General features: G+C 37.0%; 1 long non-coding RNA gene across 1 annotated transcript in view; it reads left to right on the top strand.

Annotated features, from left to right (window-relative positions):
• Nucleotides 1-17,914, top strand: part of LOC135241803 (uncharacterized) — a 35,443-nt gene extending 17,529 nt beyond the window's left edge. The window contains exons 2-5 of the long non-coding RNA XR_010326116.1: nt 13,647-13,743; nt 14,153-14,250; nt 14,579-14,701; nt 17,800-17,914. This is a non-coding gene — a long non-coding RNA (uncharacterized LOC135241803). The remainder of the gene's footprint in view (nt 1-13,646; nt 13,744-14,152; nt 14,251-14,578; nt 14,702-17,799) is intronic.
• The last annotated feature ends 1,531 nt before the right edge of the window (nt 17,915-19,445 follow it).

The following is a 19,445-nucleotide window of genomic DNA, read 5'->3' as shown; positions in this document are numbered from 1 at the left end:
TGCTAATTTTGCTTAAACACTCTCATACACTTACACGGGTTACAGGGCACCAACATTTTATTCTCAATGGCAAAAGAAACAACCCAGTCGCCCCCATCTGGACGGTCGGGACGCAACAGTGACCCCAGTTCGACTTTCCCCTGAAAGCTTGCGAGAATAATTAAACCAGGAACACGTCGCTGGTCAGAAATGTCGAAACAGCGCAGTTATTTAAAAGCAAAACTGATAAAGGATGCAGTGGTTTATCGGGTACTGAAATTTACCTCTTATAAAGGTGACTGTGAATTTTTGTAAACGCTGTTGTAAATGTTAGGCTCATGTGTTTTGTAAATGTTTTAATTGCTAATATAGCCTAGACACCTGCATGTATTCACGTTTAGTAATGGTTCTAAGGAATGCGCTTTATTCACTTTTTATATCGAAGTTGGGTTGCAATTCTTATTTTGATAATAAACGTAATTGGACTCATGCACAAGACGGTAAGGAATCTTAATCTTGCATTAACTGAAAGCAATTTATGTGTATCATTAAGTGTACCATGCATCATGTATCGTGTTTCCCACCTACGTGGAGCCTGTTAGATTATTACTTGCGTTGGATTGTCATTTTTGTATGTAAGCTTATCTCAAAATATGTGAAAAGTTTATCTATTTTTTCTTAACGACGCTGTAAGCTCTTTTATATAGAAACGAATTAATTAAAGTTCTAGTAGTTAATTCATTAAGCCGTGCTATGAATATATTTGCAATTTCATGTGACAGATTTCAATGGATAATTAATAATGGAGTTCAGCATTGTATATTTTCCATGTATTCTCGTCATTTTCTTTGAATTTGATGTGGCCTGCCTCCGTAACAACTTTTGATCTGAGCTCTGTTTTGTGAACTGAAAATACTATCACTCTGTGTCTGTGATATCGCGCTGCACCAGGTCACATTTTGGTCTCATCTCTGACCAAGTGGACACTTGAATTGTTCTCATTTAACGTGAATAGCAAGCAAGTGGATTCAATCAATGAGTGTCCTTAACCCTATCTTATGATTGAAAGCAAATGTTCACGTCATTCTTCACAGACATCATTTGGCGAGTTTGGCAATCACGCAATTTAATTCGTCAGTAGTTACAGTATGGCCACACGTTATAAAATAAACGCATTTTGAAGTGCAACTGTTTATATTTACGATTATAGTCCTACAGCTATATACACAGGCTATACAATTTGCTTATTTTATCACTATGCATGAAGAATAGCCACAGGTGGCGCAATATATAATATGCAATGTGTATACATACAGTTATCATTGCGATTAAATTCGGCCTGAAGGTTGCGTCGAGTGTTTTATTTATTTATTTATTTTTGGTATGACATCCTAGGCACGAGATAAAACGGTGCAAAACAGTATAGGCATAAGCATTAAATACCTGCATGCAGTGAAATCAATTTTAATGTTTCCACTGCGAGTCGTTGTTGATTTTTTTATTTTTATTTATTTCGTTTTTGCAATACATTACATGGGAGCAAAATGAATTGCTTGGGACCAAATATTGGCGTCCGCGTTCAACGTTGCCAATATTTACAAAATTGCAAAACCTCTTGTATTTATTTATTTATTTATTTGCATTTTATTTATTCATTTGTGTCTGTAATTGCACGTCCATTTATTTGGAATAGAAAAAAACACCTCCTTCGGGCGGAAGTTTGGAAGTTCCGCTCCGTATGACAACATTTCAGTTTGCAAACTTGCCTGTCGTTACCCCTTTGTCACATTTCTTATAAAACAGGCGCAAATTGAACACTTGTCTGATTGCGTTTACAGGACATTTAATAGTGCCGTGGCATAATTCCAAATTAATTTAAGTGAACTATGTTCTATAGGCCTACGTATAGCAAGTGAAATGGCCATTGAAATGGAAAAAAAAAAAAAACACTTTTCTTACAAATGACAAATTTAGAGAAGCCTGTTTTAATGAACTTTTAAAAAATGAACGTAAAACATGCAACAGGACATAATCCAGTCCTGCCTGTACTGATTAATATTGGATATCGCCAATGTACTGAGCTGATCAGGGGTTGGGTTCCCAATAAAGTTGTATTTTAGGATTAACTAGTGTGTTTATGAGGTTGTTAAGTAACGAACGTTCTCTCTTTAAGTTGATTTCCCAAACACAATCCTTAGACGGACTCTTAAGAGGAATTTAAAGACCTTCTTTACATTCAGTCAACACTGAAAAGTGCTAAAAATGTGGAAACATATTGTGTTATCATTCAACTATAACCATCTTGATTCCGAGCGTCTTTTTGAACTAAATAGCTTATATAAACATTATAAAAAAAGATTACATGAATAATGTATTAAATAATTAAGGACAATTTCCAGAAAATTACCCACCCCTGGCTTCGTCTGTGAAGTGGTCTAGTGGATTAAAGTTGATCTTGATGGCAATATTTATTTTCACAACATATTCTTCTGCACCTTTGGTTCCAACGTAGGATTCTGCACAATGCAGGTGTGTCTTGCCTTTTTTATAGCTACAATTATACAGGTGCAGCAATTTATTTTATCAGTGAAACGTAATTAGACGATCGTTTGACTATTAAATGCATTTAACTGGATTAACCTAATCAAGTAATCAATGTGACATTATCATGCCTAGTTGAATTAAATTTGTCATTCCAAATCATATTCAAATACAGTTTTTATTTTATGATTATTCATTTTATATTTATTTTTGAAATATTCCTTTGCGGCAAACGAGTGTGCTGGACGGTTAATAGCTTACGAGTGAACTAAAGAAACACTTTCATTACGAATGTGTTTGGGGAGACCCGCGTTATTTTAAGAGTGAGATTAAGAGGCATTTAGATATGTGCTTAGCGTTAAGAGGCTTTTGGGAAACCCACCGCGTAGTTTTGTCTGTATGAACATGATTAAATGCATGATGTTTGATCCCACTGCATCCTCCGTGTCTTCACAGAGTTTAATTCACTCAGAAAAATTACAAAATCGAGGCGTTTTCAAAATCAGCACAAACTCCAAGAGCAAAAGCGCAGTGATAAGAAGGGGTAACAGCTGCAGGCACGAGAATCGCTTATAATGAGGGTCCAGGCCTTGTCCCCCAGCCTGATACAGTGAGTGTACCCGTAGCACCCTGCTGCAACTGCGGTCACTGCCGGAAATATAAGTACAGTCACAGATGAATAGAGTGAAGCAACTGCCCGTGGCGCGCAGATTCATTCATTCATCCATCCATCCATCCATTCATCCAGTTCATTCATTCATATAAATAAATGCATAATAAATAAATAATTGAGAAAATGTACAAATATTTCCTCCTTTTCATGCAGGTCTTGTCTTCAAACTTAAGAGTGAGTGTATTTAGTTGGCCAAAGGATCCCTCATTTATTTTTAAAAAGCAAAATGATGACAGCTTCATACCACTGAATTGGCGAGGACCAAGAAGGGGTTCTGTAATTGCTCTCTCCTTCGAGGACACCTGCAGAACTTGTATCCCTTGTGGTTGCTCTTATTGCGGCTGCTTAAGTTGTAAACCGCAATCAATGCATGCGAAATACAGGTACTGAGAGATTAGAACAAATGGCTTAGTAACCACCGCTATATGAACGGTTAAGTTATTGCTGCTCCACCGGACACAGGCATAGAACAAACACGGCTGACCTCCCTTACACGTTGTGGAAATGCTAAATGATTTGACCTTACACCATCGCATCATAGAAAACATAGCTCCCTATAGCTCATCCACTTAAATTCAAATTTTCCAGTGGTCTGTCCGATTTATATAATATCACTGTATCCAGAAAAATAAAACAACGACACAAACTTTACCTCTTTGAAATAGTGATATATTTAAGGACCATGTCTTCCTCGGAATTCGACAGAAGAAAGATTAATTTAGTCACAAAATTTGTAGTGTAGTGATTGCTGACCAGTGGGCACCCACATCCTGAATTTTGAAAGTTCAGTATATTATTTCGATCTATTTTAATAGCCTACTTATGACAAAGTACTGTAAACAATGTGATACCAATGGTGTATAGGAACAAGTTACATCTACGCTACAGACTGGCATGAAAGCTGCTTGTTTTTGATCTTACTAGAAGAGATCCTCAGATCTAGAACCTTTTCGATGTTTTATCTCCTCCCTTAACTGATTCACATGGTGCAATGAGTCCTGATGTGCGCACAATGGGGGGTGAATATGAATAACTTTTCCTTTCACTGGGTATACTATATTATAACATAGTTCGTATACCTTCTGATGCTCTAGTAGGAAGCAGGCCATTGTTAGAGCCATGCAGATACCGTGCATGTCCATTTGTATTTCAGTTATTGTTCATATTACACACTGAAAGTTCTCGTCCATTTCTTTGTAGTCTAATACAAACATCTCATCGTTCAAGAAGTAATAGGTTATAACCGGTTCAGTGGTCTATGTATGATGCTGGCAAATAATGATAATAGTAGTAATAATGAATTTTATTATAATATATCATATTTGATTTGATGTATAATTGCATTTTTACACAGGATTTGTGTGACACCAATGATAATACTGCTAAAGCTAATCAATGCCCTTCACCTTTATGTTCGTTTTGGGTAAAATCGGCTCATTTTAAACTTATAGTAAGAAAGGAATGACAATTTCATATGTCATAATCCGTGTAAATTTGGTTCTTGTTAATGTTAATATTTGTTTATCATCTGCTTTTTCTTTATGTCTTTTCGCCCATGTGATGTCTTTAAATATAATAAGATAAATATGAAAACAATAATTGAGAATGTCACTTAAAAGCAATACATGTCAATAATCTACTCACTTGTTTAATTTTAATTTTCATAGATGAACATGATTTATGCCTCCGTGTCTTCATTATACAGGATCTTTATATAAATCACATGCATCTTCACAAAAATGAATGACATTCATTGTTATATTTGATCAAGCAGAGGTAAATAGATAACATCAATCATATACAGTATATTGTTTATTGTGGAATTGAGAATAAGATTATATATGTTACAGTTTGATTCATAAGGTGTAACATTATAGCCTTGTGTAATGTGTAATTATGTGTAAATGTTTCTTAATAGTTGTCCGATTTAATTAAATGTTGATTTAATGGATAGCCTACATTATTTTATTACTCTAAGTAAAGATCTGTTCAATCTGAATGAAACACAACTGAAGTTTTACCTAATGTCAATAAAAACTACAGCCGCCTTGAATTATTCCAGGTATGAAAGAAAAAATATATATTTTGTGAAAGGATAAAAAAGTGGTGGGCCCATAATACGTCAGTTGCGAATGGTGCGATCTTGCTGGCGTCTGCTCAGTCGAAATCTGTGTTTTGATACATAAATGGTTCTTATGTGATCTCGTGGTTGTGGTTTATAAGGGTTAGCTCTCTCTCCCAAATCTTGATGGTGGTAGCGTAAATGGTATACTCAGTTTTCCAGCACAGGGCTGATTTTCCATATGCAATGTCTGAAGTAACATTTCCATATTTCATGACTGAAGAACATTAGGCATGCAGATGACTGCGTATGGTCAAAACAAATATAACGATGTTTATGATTATACAGATGCACAACGTTATAGCCAAAATAGCCTCATTTGCTCAGTATATTAATTGTTGGACATATTGAGCTTGCCAGTGAGATGTAGGCTTTTGACGTGATGTACTATAGGTTATATAAGCCTATACAGATGCAGGTATAACCGTGCTGGTTTTCTAAAAGTTTCAGGTTGGATTCCCAGGTACGATCCAGTGTTAAATGCCCAGTGTTAATTCAACAGAGTACATATGAGTCCAATAGGGACCATATGTAGGCTACTCTGTAAGAGTTGATTTACCTGTAACACTGAACATTTTACTGTCCGTCGTCGTATCCTTGAGCCGTCGTGTCCAGCTGTACAAATAATGTAAATGCAAAAACTAGTCATGAAAAATGCATCTGCAAAATACCCGTAATATACAAAATATTTATACATATTTATACTATGCATAGAAAGGAATGTAATCCCTGCACAGATAACCCGATGTGGATGTAAATTCCCACAAATCAAAGCTGACGGTGTGCACTATAACCTCTCACTGTATTTAAATCCTGTGTGCTGGAGTACAGAGCAACAATTATGTCACTGTCCAAATACTTACGCATTGCACTACTAGTTCTCAGATTTTCAGTATATTGATAGAGTGCAGCCTATTAATACATTAGCCACAGTTTTCGTCCGTCGATTGAACCATAATAATAACGCATTTATAGAATAGCCTACTTTGAATTCTGGGCAAATAAAACGCATTTCCAGCCTTCTCATTCTAGCCAGTTGGCACTAGTTTAATTTCATGGTCAAAAAAGCAATTAGCGTGCTTGATACTCTTCAAATATGCTCTTTGAATAATAGTGACATGTGATATCTGATATTAAGTGGTTTTATGGTTTGTCACGTTGTTGCTTAATAATAATAATAATAATAATAATGATAATAATAATAATAATAATTATCATCATCGTCATCATCATCATCATTATCATCATCATCCCCATGATCCTTATCATCATCATTATCATCAAGTTCAATTATTCAGAATGATATGTGCATCGTTTGGCAGTCGTTTTTATCCAATGCGACTTAGGCTGCGGCTTAAATATTTGTATGGCTGATGGTTTGATTCGAACCTGAAGATTATTATCAGTAATAATGTTTATATATGAGTTTCATAAATAATTTACTAATTATTAAACACTTGTTTGACTTCCGCTTTTTTAAGACAGCAAACAATACATTATACACATCTCATCACCTTCTGATTTATAGCTAGGCCTATAATGATGTGCAAGTTGCTAATAAAGGTTTGGCAAATACTATAGAATATATTAATTGATTTTAGGGCTTTTTATTACTTTAGTATTTATAATATTTTTGAAGACAGTCTACGTGAATGGACTATCGGTGAGGAGAGTGAATCGTGGCGCTCCTTATTTTTAATTATGTCACTTGGATTCATTGCTGGCACGTGCATGTTATCGACATGCTCAACGACATTTCACAAGCCATACACAAAATAGTCTCCTCAAAACGTCAAGTTCAAGACGGCGCTTCTGTCTTATTGAAAACCTGTGGGGACCGAAGATTGATAACGTGTTCGTGTTTCTTCGGAAACCTTTACCCAGCAGATGCCAATAATAGCCTACATTTTGTTGTAAATGTGGTTTTAGTTTTCTTTAATGCTCTGTATGGACCATGGTATTTTATTGAGGACCCCTTGTGCCTCCGGTTTTGATTTAGCGTTTGTGTGTTGTGATCTCATTGCCTGGTATGGAATGCATTAGACGAGATCCAGGTTGCGTGCGTTTAAAAGACAATGATCAACACGAGGTACGGAATATCAAACGAGCTTGTAGCTGTTCGGTGTACACCATTTTTGAAATATGATCGTTTTTTAACTCGAATTAGTTGTAACAGAAGCACGACGGATCCTCTCCAACGCCCAGTGAGCTATATTTAATGTTTATTGGGTAATTTAAGACCAAATAAAGCTTCTCTTGTCAACAATTCCTTACTGAAATGTAGGTACAAAGCAAATGCTTGGATTAAAACGTTAAAAACGTGATTGTACTATTCTTTATATAAAGAAACGAAAGCAGATCACAACCTTTGCACTACTTCAGTCGACATAACTTGCTATAGCTAATATTTTGTAATGGATTGTTTGGTTTAGTTGAATTTTCTCAATGATCAAACATTTTTGTACTTAATTTGACTGCCCTACTATCACATTTACTTCCATCTGAGGAAGACCTGTATAAATTCACCTTTATGGTGTCTGTACACTCCCGTATTATCTCTTCACATTTGTGCAAAAGACGTTGGCTTGTGTTTTGCTTGTGATAACATATAACACCGCAGGTATGTTACAGCACTGCAGGGTCGGTAGTTTTATATCCCCACAAACCGCTATTAGTTGCGGCTCAGTTAACGAGACAGCATGTTTTCGATCTGAGCAACCACAACTTTAATCAGCTCGGATAATTTCTTATAACCTTTTGTAAATCAGCAAAAGGACCATCGACAAGAAACAGGAGTCTTGATTACTGCTTGGAGCAGGAGTCTTGTCCGGCTTAAACTGATGTAGGCCTAAAAGAAATGTAATAAACAGACTCGTTCTTGCAAAAACGTCATAGGCTATTCCACAGGCTCGACGAAAGATTTTTTACTAAGGAGGAAACCCCCGTTTGAATCGCCAGTGTGCACGTGACTATCAGGAAAATTAAATATTAATTGCGCTGCTCTATGTTTGTGTGTGTCGGCAAATGACTAGTTACGACCATCAACGGTCTTGCAAGATAAGTTAATGTCACGTAGAAATGAAGAGAATGTCAAATAGCAATCAATAGCCGTGTTATAAAACAAACGTTCAAAATTTTCTTGGCATAAGCACAGATAGATAAAATTAACAGAAGCACGAAAAAAAAAAAACATTTGGGGAAGAGCGCTGGCTTGGTCATTTGTTTAGGTGACAAACATTGAATGACACGGAAAACCTATAAAGCAGCTTGAGCAATGATGTGGCTGATGAATGATGAGTACAACAGAATAATAGCTTTTTTTCTAAATTGAAGGGTTCACCGAATTTGTATGCTATGTGTAGCATACAGCAGATAACCGAGTAATTACGAAGGTCCTGTAGGGCGTATTTATACAATAAATGGGATTTGTCTGCTTCCTTAATTTATTTGGTTGTGAAGATGGCTAGCCTACAAGATTCGCTATAGTTAGTTTTACTACCGTTCCAGCAGCTACTGTATTAACCAGCTTTTAAACGGCTTTTTGTTGGAATTGTATGTTCAGTGATCCGGAAATTTCAGTTTGGAATTAATATTATGGAGTAATGGAGGCATGGATGTTTCATGTATAGTGGGTCAGTTTCACTGTAGACTTATCGGTGGCAGTTGTATACCAACACATTTATTCTTGGGTGATTCATTAAGATGGTGTGTGTGTGTGTGTGTGTGTGCAGGGCTGGCCCAAGGTTTTTGGGGGCCCTAAACAAAAAGTCTATATGGGGCCCTCTGTTTTGGCTGAAAACCACCCCCCAGGCCCCAGCCAGCAAGATTTGGCACCAATAGAAATATATTTAGATTTAAAAAGTCATTGTCTTAGGGACCACAATTATTTATTAAAAATATATATATTTATATATATCTTGGAGGGAGGGGGCCCCGAACCAATGGCAGGGCCCTAAACAAATGTTTACTTTGTTTATTGGGTCCGGCTGGCCCTGTGTGTGTGTGTGTGTGTGTGAGTGTGCAGAAGGTGTGAATTTCAGAGCAACATTTTGACTTATTTGGGACTACTTAATTGTATCACTTAAGGAAGGACATTCAGCATGTGTTATGAAACGGAATGCTTCATTCACTGTTTAATGGTTGGTTAATGGCCAACACTGTAACACCATATATTTTATCTCAACAAATCATGTTCTTGTTCAACTTTTTCAATGTAAAAAATCAATGCCTCTCTGTATGGGTTCAAAAAAACAATTCCCAAAAATATCTGTGCATCAAATTGTTGGTATTAGAATAGTGCCAAATTACAACTACCAGACTTTTACAAATATCTTCCAGAGAAAAAAAAGAACATGCCGAATTCCAATGCAATGGTGCCAAGGTTTATTTATTTATTTATGTATTTATTTATTTATTGATTTATTTATTTTTTACATTTTTCAAGTAACTTGGTCCTGTGTCTTCTAGCCATCAGATCTCTCATTTGGTTTCTACAAATGTTCAAAGTCGAATGTGCTTGAAAATGACAGACTCCATAAAGAATAGACATTAAAATGACAAGTGTTAATTAAACTCTTAACAGATAGTAACTGGTCCCACTCTGGAATGTGGGACTAAATATTATCTGTTAAGAGTTGAATTAACACTGTTAGATTTGAATTAATACTGGGAATTGTACTGTATGCAACTGAGTCTAATGATGTTTCCTTAATACTCCACATTACACAATATGTGTGTATCTAGGTCTATAATTTTTGCCTAATATCAATATTGTCCCTGTAAGCAGTGCATGTATTGACACTCATACTATACAGGGTCTGCAATTTCCTTTTTCAAGCACAGCACTGATCTTACATGCATATGCAGCATATTGGAATGCTCACTTGCTTTCGCTTTTGATGTAACACAAAATGTGCTTCATGAAGAGAAAATGCATGTTTGTTTTTCGTTTAAACAAATGATGAATTAATTATGCTTAAGATGACCAGATGGAGAAATCAAGGGATATTGGTAGCATTGCATTGGAAAACAGATCAATTATTTTCTGTGAAATATATTGGTAATAGTTTGTTTATAACTTATCACAATTTCAAAATGAACAATGAGGTATATTGAGAGATTTTCTGAAATTATTCTTCACAGATGTATAGAGAATGTGATTATTTTGGATGAAAATAACTTTAAAGAAAGCATTTTGGTTTAAATATCACTACGTTTTAGTGAAGCAAGTGGCATATGTAAGGAGTGTAATATAAGGTGCATAATATTACTTTTCAGCTCTTTGACTTGAGCAAATATCAAAATAAATATATGATTGCTACTGTAACCAAAACAAGCCTGCCCTGGATATGCCTTTTGAAAATACATAATATAGCCGCAAGCAGCAATGGGGGGTTTAAGCCTGTAAAGGCCTAAAGAATCTCTAGTACATACTTAATTTAAAAATATTAAAGTAATATGACGCATTGCCGTGCAATAATATACGTTGTACATAAATTAGAATACTTCCTGTTTAGCATTGGAAAACCTTGGATGTCTATGGGAAATTGATTATTGGTTAGAGAAACATTAATCAGTCCTGGTGAGGCTTATTGAGAACAATAGCCACATGGTAAACCAGTGCAAATCACAGCTGGTTTGTAGTTACCAAGTATGGTTAGGTGTTCTAATTCTATGTAAAAACTTTGGGGCAAATCAAACAAAACAAACAAAACAAAAAAAAAAAAAAAGCCTAGGAGAAAGAAAAAAAAAATCAGTTTTGCATATTATGCAAAAGTTCTTTATGGTGGACTTTCATGGTCATTTGAATCCATGACCATTTAATTCCAAGGAATATTCTGACCAAATATGTTGTTAGTTGGACTATGGGTATTGGAGTTATGGTCTTAAATGAAAGGGACTACCGATTAAGACAATATTTAGAGTGGAGCTTTGTTGAAGGGGCTGCCAACCACAGATGCTGGTAAGTAATCAAAAGCATTTTTCTTTCTTATGGGAAATAGGTTAATATGGGATTGGACCATGCCCACTTTCAACCAAAATATAAAATTTAGACTCATAGATGTACATATTCACTGATGTTCATGAAATTATATTAAGCTGTTATTGAGAAATGCATTTTTAAGGTTTTTGGCACCACCCGTGGCCAAATTTGTAAATGTTTTTTTGTGCATGCTGAGTGGCCTCTCATAAACATCTGTATTTTGTGAAAATTGGATGAATGGTTAATGAGTTCTGGCCATTTATGCAATTGGCCAAAACTAATCTCAAATTCATTGGCTCACAGCTGGCAAGTTATTGTTCAATATAACTTGTTTAGCAAGTATGGTTACATACACTAATGCTATCTACCAAATTGGTCAAGACTTATCAAAACAACAGTTTCACATATTTATGCAAATAAAATCTAATGTAGTGGATTTGTGATGTTTGGTGGATATATATTGGTGCTTCCAAGGAATACTCACACCAAATTTGGTGGGAATTGGACAAAGGGTGTGGGAGTTATGACCTTTGAAAGGGGTATAATTTTGAACTTTAATTACAGTGATCTCGTGGCATATTGACGTGATATTTCTTGTCTTTATTTCACTCATTTATGATGAGAATACCAGGATAAACATCTCTGTGATTTACCATCTTACAGGAAATTTATCAAATGTACAGATAAGAAAGTAATAAAACCATAGGGAAAGAGCTGGGGTTTATCCTCCCGGCTTAATTCCCTAAATATGAAAGAGCACTGGCATTGATGATGCAAAAAAGCACCTTCTAACGGCTGGTCACTGCTGCACTTGAAATATAGCAATATTGACTGATGCCGTAAGTGATACGCCTGCTAGATAGCTATAGTACTTCAGTAGTTTCATTGTATGTGAACTATTTGAAGCTAGTAAGCTATCTAGCCATTGACTTTAATGAAATGGTGTGTAGATTGGTAGCTCAGACATGGCTCAACAAGTGCTCCACCTGCACCTTTTTGTCAAGAGTGCAAATTATGACCGAAGACTCATGGCTAACCTTGCAATTACAATAGCTATGTAAGCCATAATGCAATATGATGCAAGTTTTGTATGCTGAAAGAATATGTATGTTTCATTTATTTATTGTTGGTCACATAAAATGTAAATCTTTATAAGTACTTGTATTAACATGTTGGTTGTTTTTGTTAGGAAGCAAACAATAATAACTGAAGTAAGCACGGGAATAAAATAGTGGTAATCAAGTTTTTTGGGCTTTTTTTGGGCGGTTTTTTTGGGCTAAAATGACAACATATGCACACACTAAAAAGTTAATTTGTTTTTGTTTATTTTACCTGCATGTCCTGCAGATGGCGTCTGAACTGATGTTATTGTTTTCAGAAGATCAGGAAGGATGCTGTTATGGGTTGAAGTGGATGTTGACAAATGAGAGCATTACAATTGTGAGGTTGGATCATTTATGACGATGTATCCAGCAGGTAAAATAAGAAGTAGAAGTGGAAGAAATTCTGCTATTTGAATTCTGCATGTTGACACAAGGTTTGATGGTACCTCCGCAAAACATCCTATGTTTTATTGGAAAGTTCTTTCAATAGACAAAATCCACAGCCTGGAGAAAAACAATGGAGTCGTAGCTCTGATTCCCTCTTGGCGGTGATGGTGGTATGAAATAGCCCTTTCGCTGGCTGGGTGTATTTAACTGTGAGAAGCCTAATCACTTGGAACACTCCAGCTGTCTTTTGAATATTGTTGTTATTTTAATAGTGTTTTGTAATCTCAGCGAATGTTATTTTTTCCTGTCATTTTCAAGTATTATCTGAATTTTTATGTGAATTAGGATAATGTCTGTGCATACAAACATTTTCTAAATGTGGCCCTGCTATGGATGTCCTGGGGAGTCCATAGGTCCATACAGGGAAAATTGACAATTGTCCTCCATACAGGTGTCCATCGTCCACTACCATAGAGTGTTTAGCCATTAGCTGCCACAGTACAAGAACAGAACAGTGGACCTTCACAAGTATGCAAGAAGAGCACAACGTTTATATATTAAAACAAGTCTGACAGGCCTTGCTTGTTTGCATACTTTCTCCAATATACTTTAGTACATGATATCCAGCAAGTATGTGCAAAACACGAGGCCCAAGATAGGGGTTGGTTAGGGAGGAGGGCTCAGCAGAAGGTAATTTGAGGCCTGCTATTGAAAGCAGTGTTATATCATTTTCTGCTAAACCAAAAATCAAGGACTGGGCCGGGCCTTTTTATTGTCAGGCATAGGGGCTGTGTGTCCTTCTTGACAGTTGCTCCTTTTATGATTAATGTGCTTATGAGAACCTTGTGTCTTCCGCAGAGAAGCCATTCTTTATATCCGTCAGTGTTACCAGCATAATAGCACCAGCCTGACATTGGAATCTGATGGACAGAATGAGTACTGATGTCATAGTTGGGTGAGCAGCATCCTTAATTTTGTGCATGCGTGCGTGCGTGCGTGTGTGCGTGTGTGTGTGTGTTTGTGGCCCTGTGCATACACACTCACTTGTATGTAGTACTTTTGGAAGCCATCTTAACTTACTTATTACAGACATGGAAAATACTATCTCCTGTAACTATCAGAGTTTGAAGAAGCTGCATGGTTAAATTTTGGAAGAGCAGATTTATTTTTATTGTGCTACTGGATATAATGTATTACTATTTGACCACTTCCTTAAAGAAATACAGCGATTAAGCCTATTCCTATTGTAATTTGTGGAGTATTACAAAACAATATGTTCTTAGATAGCAAATATCCCAAGCCTCTCGTAAATCCTTTAAGGTACCCTGATTCTGTCTTCATATGGGTGTCATGGTATCTCGCAGGCCCAGTCTTGAATGACCTCCTCTGGGGCTGCCATGTGTCCTGGGGGTTTGAGAGGAGTACTCCCACCTAGGATGTTGCTCGTTCATTGAATCATGGGGTGAGACACTGCCATTATGCCCGTGTGATTAGCTGAATACTGCATGTATGTCAGCATAGTTGAGCCTGCAAACGGTTCATTATACTGTTAGTTATCCATTTCTGTACAACTGCAGATTTCCTTACTTCATTTGAATGTATTTGCTTACTTATTTTTTTTAGTGTTGCTTTGCGTATGAGTGTCAGTTGAATGGATTTAACTGCTATGTAAAACAGATACAGTAGCAGGTAAAGTCAAAGTAAGCGCTATTTCGAATGTCCGTTTGTATTGTTGGGTGGGTTCTGTTTGTGACTGCATTGCAACCACACATTGGCTGTGTCTCAAACAGAAGACAGCTGCCTACATCCTTAGAAGTGAGCTCCCTCCAATGGGAGCATCCTAATGGAAAAGGAACCTCAGAAGGCAACGCATGTGGGATGCACTTTGAAGACAGGATGACATCACAGAAAAAGTAATGTGACTTACTACCAAGTTAGCTGGGTAGTTTATGGAAAGCTCACTGAGGCTAATTTCATACATTATTCTATCGTATTAAATAATTGAAATGTACTTTTAAAATATAAGTACAAAAAATTATCGAGTTTTCTGTATATGAACATGTAAATAAGCTCCTACGCCACCACCGCATTTGTTACTTCGCTGTTTTCAGCCGCCATTATTTCAACGAACACAGCCTTTGCCTGCATATTGATCATGAACCTCAAACAATTGTGAAAATATGGGGTTTTGGTATCTCTATTAGAGCATACTCATACCAGGGAACACTGGGAATAAGGGATCACAGGAAGTAATAAATAACCATCCTAATATTTCCTCAAAATGGCTTCAGCCTCAGTTCAGAAATTAAATTTCTGGTCATAATTTAAATCAGTTCATATTCTGACAGTATTTGAAAGCTTCATATACTGTCCTTAGGGTCATCTCAATTTAATCACACAGAAAAGCTGATTAAAAAAATAAAACAGTAAATGAATGAAGAAATCAAATTGAAGTTATGCTCGAATTTAAGAAATTGGACAGCAAATTGAAAATTCAGACTGTGATGTGTCAGGACCACTGTAATCCTTCATGAGCCAGAATCATGAACACATAGCATCAAGGCGTAGGCGTAGCATATTGCCTGTATATTTCTACTTCTGCCGCAGTCTCTCCTCTTTTAAATGAGAAATATGACACTTTGTGACTGTTTATGAGTATCGTTGAGTATTGAATGTTTGTGAGAATCGTTGAGTGTCTCTGCTTTGTATCTCTCTATGCCTGCAGCGAAGTGAGACACTAACAGCTTACAGAAAACAGCTGTTGTTTTTGGAAGTAATTTATTATTAATTTAGCACTGCCAGCAGTTGTCATCTCTTGTCCAATGACAAATTGTTCGATGACTGGAAGGGCAATTATTGTCACTTGAAGGATGTGACATTACACAATCTAATCTGATGAACCAGATGTTGGTTAATTGAAGCAGATATGTGTACACGCTCAATATGTCATGAAAATTTAGAAATTATCAGGAAATCTAACTTGTGGCTAAAGTAGTGTATGGGCACAGGTGTTCCAAACAGACTTTTTCAGACTTTTTTCTTTTCATGCCAATGACTTATAATTGTGATAAAGGTCGATTGGTCTCTGAAAATGTCCTGTAAGTGTGGCGCTGTATAGCATAAGACCAAACCTTGGCTTCTCTATAAACATCAGAAACAGTACAATACGCAGTGCACTATGTTTAGAATCATGTTGCACATGGAAGAAATATTCTAAAGCTCAAGGCCTTCAATAGATGGATGAGCAGAGCATTGAATGACTGCAAAAGTGGAATAGAACCAAATCCATCTGCCACCCTCACAGCCCCCCATAGACAATAATACTATAATAATCTTGTGTTAGACCCCTGAGTGCCTCAATCAGCAAAGACACTCACCATGAGTGTAGGCTGGGGTCAATGTCTTTGATCAGCTATAGGGGTACAGTTAGTTGAACATGACCAGAGTTCCTTGGCTTACTGCTGATTATTACCATTTCATTAATTTGTGTAAAGCAGTCTGGTGGGTTTCTATAACTTGGCTTTGATGTCAGATCAGTGATTGGCCAATTAGCTTGATTTTTAAAAATGTTTAAAATAAAATAGTTCTGCCCCAACAACTGTTTCGTTGGAAGAGTTAATGCTTCCATTGAAACAGTTTGCTAATCCCCCCCAACCTCAAAAACCTGGAACCAAAAATGACTGTAGCCCAGCATAATGCACCTAAAGATAATATTCAGCTTCATTTCTGCTTTATTGTTACACCACACAAAAAAAAAACAAATTCGGATTTTCTATTTTTTGCAATTGCTTTTTGGCCACGATGCAGACAATTAGCATGTCAGCTGAATTGCCTGGATTAAGTTAACATTTGTCCTTAACTTTGGCAAACTATGAATTGGTAGTGTTTATAGTTTTTTTCTTCACAATCGCAGCTTGGCAAATCCAGCAATCCCCAAATCAAACTGTAGATATTAGTCATCTGAAATCATAAAAAAACTATTTCATCTGTGGGTATGGCAAAGAGGCAAGCGGTGACCCAGCACTTAGAAACATGAAAAGTCAGCATAAATGCCAAGAGTCGACCTCACAGTGCAGCTGAAACAAGTGGAAATCATCATCTTAACCAGAGCAAAATGATAGCCGCGTAGCTGCCAGACTCTGACAGGCCACCATACTCCCCAGGGAGACAGACCCACAAACCCCCAGTGTCGACTAGGCCAGACACGCTTGTGTTCTGCGCGAATGGTCTCAAATATTCTTCCACAAATCTTCACCACCGAGCAGCCCCTATAGAGTTTCATCTTTTGAAAATCTAAGACAAAAGCCGGTCCATAACTAAAAAAAAAAGAGAGATTGTCTACTCTCCACTGAAATGTGCCAAATATGCCATATATACAGCAGATAAAAAGATCCTGCCCAGAATGATGCAGTTTAGAACCATCTCCTCAGCCCCTTGTGCAGTTCATGAGGCCACTAGGTGTCCCCCTATGCACAGGAACCCAGATGTTTAACTGAATGTTCCTGAAGAACTGTTTCTGATACATAAGAAAACTGAATTTTTTTGTCTGAGGACAGAAGTCAATCTGCTCTATCAATGATTGTATGGTGTAGGCTGAAAATATAATTGTCAAAGAAACTGGGAAATCATTTTGGTTCTCGAGGATTTTTTATATGAATGCAGGCACTATAAGAACAGGGACCAGATAATTCTATGAGGGCAATTCTGTAAATACTGACAAGAAATGGGAATAAAAAGATTATAAATTCTCATTTTGTGCTGATCTCCTTTTCGTGTATCAGTTTGGTACGGCTAAAAAGTAAGACAGTACAGTCAGAGAGAGTGAGTCCTAAAAACAAGCTGAAAGTGATACGGCAGTAGCTTTGGAGACAGCACCTAAATCAAGCGTGACACTATTATCATTCAAGGTTGAAGCATTTGAGTTAAAACTAGAAATGTATTTGTCACTGTCTTTTTGTCATCGGATGATTCATTCTTGCTGTGGCTGTCTTTTCACTCTTTTTCCAAACAGGGGCGAGAGCAAGCGCGAGCATGCCCTGGAGAGTCGCTTTGATTGGCAGAATTTAATAGTTTTCTTTTCTCAAGTCACAGGGAAAAAAAAAAAATGTGCATCATTTTTCTAAAATGTCTAAGTAAAATAAAATGTGTTTTATTTAATGTGATTTCATGGAATTCATTTAAGTTGAAGGGATTGAAAGCATGAAGGAACTGCTTTAGAACTGTCTCATCGTGCAAATTCTGTAGAACAGGGGTGGCCAACCCAGGTCCTGAAGAAGCCGCAGGGTCTGCTGGCTTTTGTTTTTACTCGGCACTTAATTGATCAATTAAAGCAGTTGATTACACAGTTAACTCACCTCACCTGGTTTGTTTTGTCTAAGTGGTTGTTGTATTCATGGTGAAAACAAAAACCTGCAGACCCTGCGGCTCCCCAGGACCGGGGTTGGCCACCCCTGCTGTAGAATCCTGTAACAGTGAACTTGCGTGTCTTGGGGTTTCTTTTATGGTGGACTGCGTGGAACAAGGTGGACTGGCTACGTGTGGGTGAAGGTAGCAAACATGGCCCTGTGAACTGCTCCACCAAACTTTGGAATTTCTACAGCAGGTTTTTTTTTTTCTACACTATGCTGTGGGTCAGATAAAGTTTTTGAGAGCTCAGAAAGTTGAGAACGTGAGATCCTAGCGATAAGGTGGTGCTAAGCGATGACGTAGGAGATGCGGAGTTGGCCGCTAACCAAGGAGGTTAAATTGGAACGTGTCCTGTTGGGCTCTTTTAACCTCCAGATCCTTCTGCACAGCACAGTCATGGCAGTCACGTCACTTCTGCTTGATTGAGCCACCACATCGCAGATACAATCTGCCCCTTAAAACCTACTGCCGCACAACTTTTTTCTTACAAAAGGCCCCTTTGGAGCCTGCTATTATTATCTGCTTTATGTTGAGTGTCTGGCTTTACATCTTTTTGTTTTAGTTCTGTTCCTCCATTTTCTCACAGTAATGTCTGTGAATCCACTGTTTCTTTGAGCAGACTACACGAGATTCCATCAATGACCTACTGATCCCCTGTGTAATGTACCTATGAGCCAGATTTAACACATAGACTGAACACAGACTGTAGATTTACCATTTTATTTAATGTAAATCAGATTTCATTTATTTGAAAGCCAAAGTTGTCAATTTGTGTTAAGGCTTTATATTTAAATCTTAAGCTCAAAGCTATGGGTAAGCACACTGCTAGACAGAATCAGATTTTCAGTCATGGAGATCATATATATGAAAATTCAAAACAAGGCTGATAAGTTAAATGATCTGCATATGTCATGTTCTTGAACACATTTTATTCAGACGTGACGCAGTCTGTGTGTGTGTTTTCTCTGAATGTACCTGAAATGACAAACCTGAAGACCTTCAGAATGAATTTCTGGTATCTGGAAAATCAAGCTCTTTTCAGCATGACATTTTCTGAACTGTCCTTGATAATTCAATGTATTTTTGCTGCACATTTCACACACAGTGACAATTGGCTATTACTCATCTTCAAATGCAAAATATCTTTCAGATGTCTTTAAGCAAAAACGTGGCCAGTGTGTTTGTTTTGTCACTGAAATCCGTCATCACAGCTTATGATTGTCAATTAAGTGGCACACACATTCTCGGGCC

The sequence above is a fragment of the Anguilla rostrata genome, chromosome 1, assembly GCF_018555375.3.
Source record: "Anguilla rostrata isolate EN2019 chromosome 1, ASM1855537v3, whole genome shotgun sequence".
NCBI classification, from domain to species: domain Eukaryota; kingdom Metazoa; phylum Chordata; class Actinopteri; order Anguilliformes; family Anguillidae; genus Anguilla; species Anguilla rostrata.
The sequence above is the reverse complement of the archived record's forward strand: the minus strand, read 5'-3'. Positions and strand labels throughout refer to the sequence as shown.